This window comes from Strix uralensis, chromosome 2 (assembly GCF_047716275.1).
Source record: "Strix uralensis isolate ZFMK-TIS-50842 chromosome 2, bStrUra1, whole genome shotgun sequence".
Lineage (NCBI taxonomy): Eukaryota > Metazoa > Chordata > Aves > Strigiformes > Strigidae > Strix > Strix uralensis.
Window position 1 is genome coordinate 32,947,347 of NC_133973.1, and position 8,264 is coordinate 32,955,610.

Sequence of the window (8,264 nt, forward strand, 5' to 3'; positions counted from 1 at the left end):
CTCTGCAATCGTGTCTCACAGGCATCCACCCAAACTCTAGGGAAGGTCCACGGTGAAGGCACAAGCTACAGATGGGGGCCTCCCTCCAGTTATGCGGGTGCAGATAGAAATGCAGATAGGGCGTGAATTAAGGCTTTCATAAAAGTTTCAAACAGCACCGAAACTCTGCAGGAACTCATTGGGTGGTTAGGAAGGAGTATTCTTAAGGTTTTAAGACATGCTTTTAATAAGCAAACAGCTGAGGAGCTGATGCAACCAAACAGAGCCCTGCTGGAGCACTGGCTGAGACAGAGAGATGCCTTTTGCCCAGGGCTTCACTGGTGAGTAACGGCAAGTCACAGGGAAAGCGCCAGCAGACAGGAGAGTGGTGGGACCGAGCAGTGGGGCACAGCACAGAGAGCCCGGCCTGTTCACAAGCCCATTCATCGTGAAGGAATGACTGGCAGCAGGACAGTAAGCTTTCAAAGCTCAGGGGGTTTCCATAGCCCAGGAGATCAAAGCGGTGCTGGAGTGGGAGGAAGTGGCAAACAGGAGAGAGAAGGGCCTGTTTTGAGATCAGGATGGCAAGAGCTTAAGATGGATGGGAAGCAGTCGGGAAGCCTGCTTGGTGTTGACAAGAAAACCCACATCTCTCCCCATATCATGACAGGAGAGAAAGGCGGGCATAGGATTTGCTTTAGAAGAAGCAAAGGGAACTAACTGTGATGGACCAGGGTAAGAGATAATTTGAAACAACAAAAACTGCCTGCTGCTACAATAATGGATGGATCCAACAGACAAGCGGTTACTGGATCCAAGCAGAAATTGCCCAGGCTTGCTGAAAGCCTGGTGCCTGACTGAGCACTGCTTATCAAGAAGGGTGGAAAGCCAGACAGAGGGCTAATGTGATAACAAATCAGCCAGGTTACCGTACAAAAAAAAAAAAAGGGGGGGGGGGGGGGACATCAAAATGCAAAGTGAAACTTTATAACATCACTAATTTTCTCCACGCTTTCCTCTGCAAATAAGACAGACAAGATACAGGCAATCAAGGTGATTCATGTTCTTGTAGAGTAGCGCAGATATAGCGGGAAATCGTGGGCAAAGTATTAGGCCGCAGCTTTCTGGCATGAGGTTTTAAATCTGTAGATTCACGATGTTTTGAGTGAGAGACGAGAGATGTTTTCCAGCTGTGGTTTAACTTTAGCCTAGAGATATGCAGTTGCTCTATAAAGGTAGTTCCTAAGAGTATTTTTTACAACAAAGGGAGAGGAAACTCCAGTCATCCGAGAGTGCTATTGTCAGCCAGTCTGAGATGAAATGGCAGAGCACTGACTGATAAGGATGCAGGATGAGATGGCTCTCACATTAGGGGAAAAGACTTCTTTCCTCAGGTAGTGGGTTTGGGTTGCAGTTCTCTAGAGGTGGCTGTAGAACATGTATGGCTTTACATGGGGAAACCAGGAGAGCTGTTCCTCTTTGAAAAGACATTTTGAAAGAAAATTAGCAGAAAGGACTTTTTCCAGACAGGAAGCAGTGCTGCAGCCTCGCCACCCTCCCCAGCAAGGGGCACTTCTGCCCGCACCAGCACAAGGGTTCTGCATGAGCCCTCACATGAGCCCATTACAGCAAGAACAGCAATGGCAGAGGGGGAACTTGACAGCTTCTGGCTCCTAAACCTCTCTGACAGCTCTCTTCACACCAGCACCAACTGTTGTCACGCGGAGGAACTGCTTCTGGCACCACCGAGCTGAGCTCTGACCATCTGGAGCAGCCACCCACTCCCCATGAGCCCTGCCACTTCACAGGGGCATCATATTTGGCCCAAAGGACCCTGGCATCTTCCCACACCATGTCAGGTAAGGGGTGCATTGCAGGTAATGCATGGTCAAATCCAACATTAGAGGTTGCCTCAAACCTTCTGCAGTCAACCTCACAAAACACCCTCCAACAGAGCAATCAAGTTACTGCACAACACAGACCCACTTTGTGTTGATGTCTTTTCCATCATTCTGCAAAGGGAAGGATGGTCTTGCCCTCCAGTGAGTCATACAATTAGGCAAAGTAAACGAGTTGTCAATAAACCTTTGATTGTTCAATGACACATCACTAATGGGAAGGCAAATGTATACTGCCAGAATCCATGACATGATAGCAATAATTTTCAAGTTATGCTTGATGTTTCTGTGATGAAGCTATTTTCAGTTGCTTTGAATCTTCTTCAGAAAAGTCAGTCTTTGAATCAAAAAAAAAAAAAGTTGTGATTGTTCTGAGCTCAGATGCATGCATTTAATCAGTTCAGGTGTTTAAATTATTTATCCATAAGGAGGAAAACTGTACTAATCTTAGGAACAGAGCATATGAAGGGGAAAAACAATTAGACATAAAGACGTGCTGAATAATGTGAAGCAGTAGAGAATTTTCTCATGCCCGAGATAACTGTGACTAAGGGTGTTCCAAGTATTTATGTTACTGCAGCCTGGGCTGCAAAACTCAAAATACAGAGATTTGCTGCTACTAGAAGAAGTATTTCCCAACCATAAGGCAAAATGATTGTTTCCAACAAGCACAAAGCCCCACTCAAAAGTTGGTACTTTCCCTAGTTTGAAAGAGCAGAACTTTTTAAATGTTTTTTCAAAAACAGAAACAGTGTCTGGGAAAAACAGAATACTTCGTGAACTATTGTTCCGTAAGTAAGTGTGACACCCAACGTGCTGGACCAGACTGACTCTCCTCATCGCTCAAGCATAGACATTACCTCTTGCTTTTCTTCTTTGATCTTAACCTTCTCCTCCATCTCACTTTTCAAAGCCAAGTGTCTACCCAAGCTCCAAGGGAGACCTCCCAGGTGGAAGACAGACAGGGTGGGAGCACCACTCTAGCCCAGTGCAGCCTTGTTAGATCGCTCCCCCAGCAATGGTTACCCACAGAAGCAGCCGGTCAGACACTACAGCTGTAGGTCCCCAGCTGGACTGAAGGGCTGTGGTGACGCACCAGGACACCAAGTTAAGAACACAAGACCTTCCCACCACCCTCACTCACTGCCTGCTCTTTCAAGGGAAGAAATTCTTAAAATAAGTCTGCGTTAATGGCGTAGGTATCTTGTTCCAACTCTCAAATGCCTGGTCCCTCAGAAGACTTGGCTTTATCCACTGAAATTAATGGAGAAGGTCAAGAAGGAGGTGCGTTTATACTGTGCACTGGAGAAAAGTAAAACTAGGTGTCCTGCTGCCAAGATAGATGCATTTACGCAATGTCAAACCCCAGCATCGATACCTTCACTTAGAAAGACTTAGCCAATTAAGTTGATAGCATGGCACACACTGGCACTTTCTGAGCATGCAAGAAAATAAACAGGCAGTTCTTATTCCAGCCAAGAACCTGGCTCTTCTCCCAGCTTGTTACCAGTTTTCTCTGTCTCACCACCCAGCATGCAACATCGCCTGCCTTGAAGGTGGGTTGCGGCTGCTGACCAACAGCCTGCTCCTATGCAAACAAGCTAAAAATCCTTTCTCAGTCTGTGCCGTATCGCGAAGGTTGGGCTGACTACAGAGAAAACAAAATCCCTACCTTTGCTCAAAGAGACCCAAGGAGAAGTTCAAGGTATTTCAACTCACTTCAAGCCATTGCCAGCTGCTGTTTCAATCATTTGGTTTCTATAATCTGGGCAACACACCAAAGATCACAAGGTCTGGGTTTGAGTTTCATTTAAAAACCATCTCGTAGGAGAAGAATCATTCCTCCATTTTATTAAGCAAAACCCATAGGCTGCTGACAATGCTATTATAGACGGCAACATCAATGGAACATTATATAAAATATATAGAAAGAAAAACATTGAGCTGGAAGGTTACTAACAAAAATAGAAGGGAAGACCCCTGAGACATTCTCTTTGTAATTCCTTTTTACACAAGCCAACACTTAAAGCCTCTTGGCTGAGATTCCCCAGGTAACCTACAAACCATTTTACAGCATCATTGCTCAAACCAATCTGAGTATCTAGTTGGGCAATTTATAAGAGAATGACATGCCTATTATTGACAAAATTCTTTACAGAACAAGGAGAAAACCTACAATGCAGATACATCAACTTTTTGAAAGTAACATTGGCTCAAATTGAGTTATAATGGGTAAGTGACCTGTTCTGTTGCCAGAGGTTCTTGGCATGACTGCTCAGAAGAAAAGCATCTGTGAAACACTGCAAGAGGGACTCAGTTCCATAAGGAGCAGCAGCCAAATGAGAGGGAGAAAGAGAACGAAAAAAAAGTAATAATAATATCAGACCTGCCTCCGGCACCACAGCCTGCCCAACTGTTCCCAGGTACAGGGGATCCCGAATCCCCTTCCTTCTCAGGATTGATTCTTCAGCCATGGGGATCCTTCATATTTGCTTTCAGCCAACACCAGCCTTTTTACTCAGTTTTGCCAGATTGCACTTCCGTCATTAGTTCTGGTTAGAGATACAGATGAGATGGCACTTCCATTTCTCTCTCTCTCTTTAAGTAAACTGCCTTATGTTGTAACTCTAAGGATAATTACTTTGGGGGCTGAAATTTCCCATTCTTGTTCTCATTGCAGAGGTATATATCTGAAGATCTGCTTGGTCATTTAAGGTTTTTAAGCATGTTCTCAGATAAGCACAGCTGTATTTTTAACAGTAGCTAAAATTACAGAATTTAAGAAAGGAAAATTTGATGTGATATTTTGTGCTTTAGTTAACAGTCTTCGAGATACAAAGCTCCAGTTGCTCTGGAAACTGTAACTTGGACACAACCATGTAGATACATCAACCCCCTGGCTATAAATGAAAACACTTTTGCAACACTGCACATTTGCGTGACAAATGTTTTTAAAAACAAGCATTGCATCCTGATCTTCATGTAGGAAGGGCACATCCCGCAGCCCTCCACACAGGGCACAGTTCTCTGTCTGCATCTCCTGTAAGCCTCAAGAGAAATGACTGAGCAAGAGCCAAGACAGCATGTGGACCTACCATTAAGACAACAACCCTCCAGACAGGGGGGAGATGGGAAACACAGGTGAGTATTTGAGGGATATGCCAGAGATTCAAAGAAGGACTGTTTCCTCCTGTGTTTGCATGGTGCCTATCACGCCGCAGGCACAGCTGGAAGCAAACACTGGTAAAGGAGGACTTAGAAAACAAATGGACATGGTGGACAGGCTGGGATCTGGTAGACAGAGCCCTCAGCCACTGGCCCAGGAGAAGGCAGCAGGAAGCCTGGAGCTGGGAACGGAGCAAAGATGACAGACATCGGGAGAAGGAAAGCAGCGGGGGATGCTCAAAAGCAGAGTAGGAAGAATGAGTGTGGAGTGTTTGTGGAGGAGGATTGGACACAGCACAACACCAGAAGCCAGATACATATTTTTTTTTAAAAAAGGGGGCAATATTACATACGTAAACGACGGCCTGAGTGCTGGTTGCTGTGGAAACCATAACTTTGAATTCAGTGGCTAAAACCTAGATTGCTATTTATACCGTGCTCCTCACTACTGCACGAGAACTTCGTCTGAGAAACTGAGTTCTGGCACCAGACAAACGTGTTTTTTTCTCCGTTACACGCAGTGATCCTTTCAAACGATGCCTCATGAGGTTTTTCCAATGTTCCTGGCCACTGAATGACTACACGGCATAATCACCTCTGATGGAAAAAAAAAAAAAAAAACCACCACTGTCTTTCCTCTTCCAAGCAAGACCAGATGAATCACTGGACAGACATCAGGTAGGATTCATTGAATTCTACTTCAGTGAAGAGCAACCAGAGAAGCCAAAAAGGCCATTTAAAACAGCAGTATATCTTGTTTCCCTCAAGGCAAATTACAGTCAGCATTGCATGAGATTATGGACAGCCAGATCCCAAAGTCAGTTATCATTAAACATGATGAGCATTTGTTTAAGAACTACAGGTTATTGCCTTTAATATACTGGAAAGCATAACGGGATCATTAATGCAAGAATAACAATAACAAAAAGGCTACAGACTAAACTCCTGTTGAGAGAATCCCTTTAAAAAAATCCCCTTAAAATGTCATTTTCAAGTTGCTCTGCTGTTCAAGAAGGAAACAGCTTTTTCCTCCATGAGAAACACGATTCTGGGGCAGCAAGTGTTCCTGCAGCCTAAGGGGGAGCAGGACGAATCTGCCTGTAACCAAAGCAGAGGTGAGCCAAGTCCCCATGGGTATGTCACATTCCTCTTCCACCTGCACCATTCCAGGGCCCAGAAGGGAAGAACACGGTCCCGTTCCCCACCCCCTCCTAAACCATGTTTTACCTCGAGTAGTATGGAGGTGCTAGTGTAGCACGTTGATCGCCACTACCAAATATACACTATCACTACCACAGGCGTGTTGATCAGGTTTTAAGACACTTCCCAGGACCTGTGCGCACATCGCTCCCCAATCAAAGAGCTCGTGGCATACAAGGGCAATTAAGGCAAAAGCCAAGAGAGAAAACCACAGCGCTTTCCAAGGTCACTGGCACCTTCAAAATCCCACGGGACTGTCCCATCCATGTGGACTCATCGGGAAGCAGCAAGGACAACCATTACATGCAATCCAATAAGCAATACTCTGCCTGAACACGGCAACTTTTGCCAGGGGAAGGGCAGCCGGGGATTGCACAGGGACAGGAGCAAAGACTCGGCCGAGGGGCTCCAACAGCTGCCGAACCAGGAGGGGTGGAAGGAAGTCGCTCTGCGGGATCAGGCCCTTACGGCTAAGGTGAAGGAGGTCTTGTTTGCTCTTGTTCAATAATTTATATCACAGCATTGAAGTGTCATTGAAGCAGACAGAAGCGTTTTAATAACACAGGAAGGGTAAAGGATGCTCTAATCACAAATTAGGCACCCAAGTAATCACTCCATAGATCTCAGCCTCCCCTAATTTATTCCAATACATTTTTTAATCAGAATTTCATACATAGCAAAATGATTAATAAGTCACAAGCACCACCTATTTCCGAGCTCCAGCCAATTTTCACCAGCCCGGAGTCCCCTGGCAGGCACAGAGAGAGGGAAGCGGGAACGAAAGACGGATGAGGATCGGAAAGTCGATTCTCCCAGTGCTTCTCAATCCAACGCCGTAGTACCAAGCTGCCCGCTGGAATTACGCACCCGTTCCTCCAACTCTCTATGTAAAACCGCATTTGTGGCAGCGCTTTCCGTCAAGCCGAGGACTGCGTGCAGCACTCGGGAGTCCCGAACTTCAGCAAGGGCAGCGGGGACAAGCTGCGCCCTGTCTCCAGTGACCCCAGGCGAAAGCACCCCCCCTTACCCGCTACCCGCTCAAGAAGTGCGTGTGCCTCAAGTGACCCCCCGGCTGCCCCCCCCGCACCGCGCCCGGTTCGGCTCCCCCACAGCAGCAGCAGCATCACCCGGCGGGGAAGCGACCCGGCGGCCGCCACCACCACGCGCGGGGCCAGCACCGGGCAGCCCCGGCTGCTGCGGCTCTCCGGGGCGGGGGGGGCGCGACAGTCCTCGCACAGACCCCCCCTCCCGCCCCGGGGGGCGGCGGTGACATTCTAGGCGCAGGAGCGGCACTGCCGGCGGCCGGCTGCCGTAGGGCCGGCTCCGGAGCCGCGCAGCGGCGGGGCCGGACCCCGGCGAAGAGCCGGGCACCCCGGCGGGGCCACCCCCGCGCCGCCGCACCGTTGCGGGGAGCGGCGCCGGCTGCCGGCGGCCCACACCACGAACAATAAAGCGGGCCCGGCGAGCCGGCCGCCCACCCGCCCGCAGCGGAGCGGCGCGGCCGCGGCCCCCCACAACGTTGCCCGGGCCCCGCGGTGCGGGCGGCGGCGGAGGGGCTGCGAGCCGGGCCGCGGCGCCGCGCAACGCCCCCGGCGCGGGGCGCTCCGCCAGCGCGCACCGCCGTGAGGGGAGCTGCCGTGCGAGGGGGACGGGGACGCGATCCGCCGCCCACTCACCTGCCACGGCCGGGCTCGGCGCCGGGGATCGGCACCGGGGGTCGCCGCCGCCCGCCCAGGGAGCTGCTCCCCGCCGCCAGGCGCCCGCGGCCGCCGCTCAGAGCGCGCCGCCGCCAATAGGCGCCGCTGCCATATTGTTACTGCCGGCGCTGCGAGGGGCGGCGCCGGCGGCCGCCTTGGAAACCGGCGGCCATTGGCTGTCTGGCGAGTCAATCCGGGCCGTGCGAGCCAATAGGCGGCGACGGCGGCGAACAGCGGGGCGTTCGGAGTTGGAATGTTGTGTGACAATGGCCCACGCGGCTCCCGGGCGGGAGGGGAGGGGCCGCTCCCCGGGGGGCGGCGGGGG

General features: G+C 49.9%; 1 protein-coding gene across 6 annotated transcripts in view; it reads right to left on the reverse strand.

Annotated features, from left to right (window-relative positions):
- Positions 1-8,024, reverse strand: part of TIAM1 (TIAM Rac1 associated GEF 1) — a 189,374-nt gene extending 181,350 nt beyond the window's left edge. For 5 of the 6 annotated variants that reach the window (XR_012627473.1, XM_074858166.1, XM_074858168.1 and 2 more), the window contains exon 1: positions 7,919-8,024. The gene's annotated coding sequence lies outside the window, so the exon portion shown is untranslated. The remainder of the gene's footprint in view (positions 1-7,918) is intronic. The other variant, XM_074858165.1, reaches the window with a different exon arrangement.
- Between the last annotated feature and the right edge of the window lie 240 nt (positions 8,025-8,264).